General features: G+C 59.6%; 1 pseudogene; it reads right to left on the reverse strand.

The window, feature by feature from the left end:
* LOC133160290 (28S ribosomal RNA) overlaps positions 1 to 2,500 on the reverse strand; it is a 9,268-nt pseudogene that overhangs the window by 3,241 nt on the left and 3,527 nt on the right.

Genomic DNA, 2,500 nt, shown 5'->3' on the forward strand with positions numbered 1-2,500 from the left:
CGCCAGCCGACCTCGAGCGCCCCATGATCCGATAAATCAAGAATCACGAGGGTCCTTCGCAACCACTCGCGCCGGCGACGAAACCACGCTGCCCGGGGGCCAACAGGACAGGCTCGCGCTAGCCTCATCACCATCAACCGCCCAAACAACCCCAGCACGACTGACCCCACAGTCCCAGGCCACCAGCCAGACACTATATCCAGCTCAGTAGGGTCAGTTGATCTGAGTAGCAACCGGGTCTTGCACCCCTTGAAGGCTTGGGGAACGACTCCACGTACCATCCATGTCGTGAACAGCCTCGCCAGTTGCGTACCGTCCGGGTCCCAGTCAAGAAGAGCCTGCTTCCTGATCCCGTCTGGGCCCGACGCAGAGCAATTCCTCATCTTAGCCAAGTTAGATACAACTTCCAGCCCCAGGATCGGGTGGTAGAATGAATCGTTATCCGCGGTCAGTCCCACCCCGAAGCCCTTATTCCATAGAACGGCTCAACCGTTTCACACTTACTCCGAAGTGTCTATCCACCAACTCCAGCGGCAAATCACAGCTACGGGGCGTCAGACCATCCAAGATCCGCCGTGCCAGCCCCTTCCTCATTACAGAATAGCCGCGCTGCTGGTGATAGAACACTCTTCCACGTTGGACGAGCCGCCTCGCCCAACCCGTCTGTCATCGGTCTCGAGGTCTGGACCTCACGGACTTTGTCGGCCACCCTACCTTACCCCCCAGGGCTTTCATGAGATCCAAAGCAGAGGACTCGATCAGGCTAGGCTCCCGACCTGCTTTCTTGACTAAGGCAGCGGTGGCCCGATGCTCCACACCCCCCGCCAGCAGCTCTTCCAGAACTCTATTCATCACCAGATCTGGAAGCGACGAGGGGCAGGTCCATTTCTGGGGCGCCGCCCTGGCAGCCAGGGCTCGCCAACGCACACCGGACGCACCGCCTGCCGCACGACCGCACAGGGACCCCCATTCCACCTCACCTGCTCTCCAGACTCTCCGTTTCCAACAACACATTTTCCGCTTATGATACCTGTACCTTTCCATAAGCTTCACCATCCGAGACTCCTACCATCACTTGGTCCGGAGGCCTCGGACCCCCTTATGCCGATTTCCAGACGGGCCCTCTCCCGCTTCTTCATTCACGCCGCCTCGGAGAGCAGGCTGCAGCGCTAACACGACCCCCGCCACCCCAACTCTCATACCCGAGGCAACGGAGGTCATTGACACCACTGAGGAGTTCTCAAGAGCTTCGCCAGCCGGGGTCCACCCGCTCCTTCGGCCTGACTGACTGTGGCTCCGATCCTGTGCCTCTGTCTGTACGGACTTCCTAACCAAGGAGTTTTCGCAACCATGGCCCGTAGAAGTGACTACAAGCCGTTTGGGGACCCCGAGCAATGCCTCCGGTGGTTGGTCCCCATGGCCCCCGGAGAGGTTGATCCGCTGGCCGCGCACGTGCCCAACCTCAAGCACGTCCCGGGGAGGTAGCTCGAGCAGCAGCAGCCCCTCACCTAGCTGCGCCTCGGCCCATTTTTGGTAACCCAGAACGGCCTTCCTGGGTGGTCTGTAAGATATTAGACATGTCTACCGCCTCACTACCGTGAGAACACACAGGAGAACAAAGTCCCCCGACACTATAGAGCTATACATCGAGATCCACCCCGAGCAGCCGTCTGCTAGGCCGCGCAGCCCAGCACCAACTCGTAAGCCACCGCAGTCCAACCCACTAAGGAGAGGCCTGCCACATAGTGTCAGACTCACCCCCCGTAAAGCTGGCTAACGGACAACTCGCCATCCAACTGCCCGGAGCTACAAAAGCCCAGAGAGCTATGGAGCTCATCAACGGGGAGGAAAGCGGCCTGCAACAAACTGGCCACTACCCCCCGTACACCACATATTCGCCCCAAAAGGATTTGAGAAACGCATTCGGCAAAGGTCCAAGCGAGCACATAGGCATCCACGTGACACCCACCCACTCGGCCTGGCCTCCGTTCCATACCACTAGGCGCCGCCCACACCAGTGCGCAGATTCGGGTCATCTCGGTCTCGCTACCATACGGTCACACCCTGCATACCAACAGAGCGCTGAGCGAACGCTAAGCCAGCCTACAGAGGTGTTAGAGTGCGACTCACAGGGAGAGGAACCGTCCGCCCAACGTCGGCCTAGGCCGAGGCCGGCAGGGGCCCTTTCCAAGGCGAGTCTATATTGCCAGTCGGTCAGTTTGGGAAAGTTGGGGGGGTACCCGGTGGCCGTCGGGAACAGACAGGGACCGGTCGGGAGGGAGGGGGTAAGTTTGGCCGCTGGGAACAAGCGCCCACCCTGGGGAGTTTACTTACGAGCCAAAGCCGGGAACAGACATAAGCTCGGGAGCCTCGCAGTCTCAAAGACTTTCATCCCTCTATCAGAGACATCAGACCGCACAGAATCCGAGACACTACCGAACACAAGTAGCGCTCAGGGAGAACACTCTCACCTAGTTGATTGCGTTAGCCGGCCAGTGCG

Source organism: Syngnathus typhle, linkage group LG9 (genome assembly GCF_033458585.1).
Source record: "Syngnathus typhle isolate RoL2023-S1 ecotype Sweden linkage group LG9, RoL_Styp_1.0, whole genome shotgun sequence".
NCBI classification, from domain to species: domain Eukaryota; kingdom Metazoa; phylum Chordata; class Actinopteri; order Syngnathiformes; family Syngnathidae; genus Syngnathus; species Syngnathus typhle.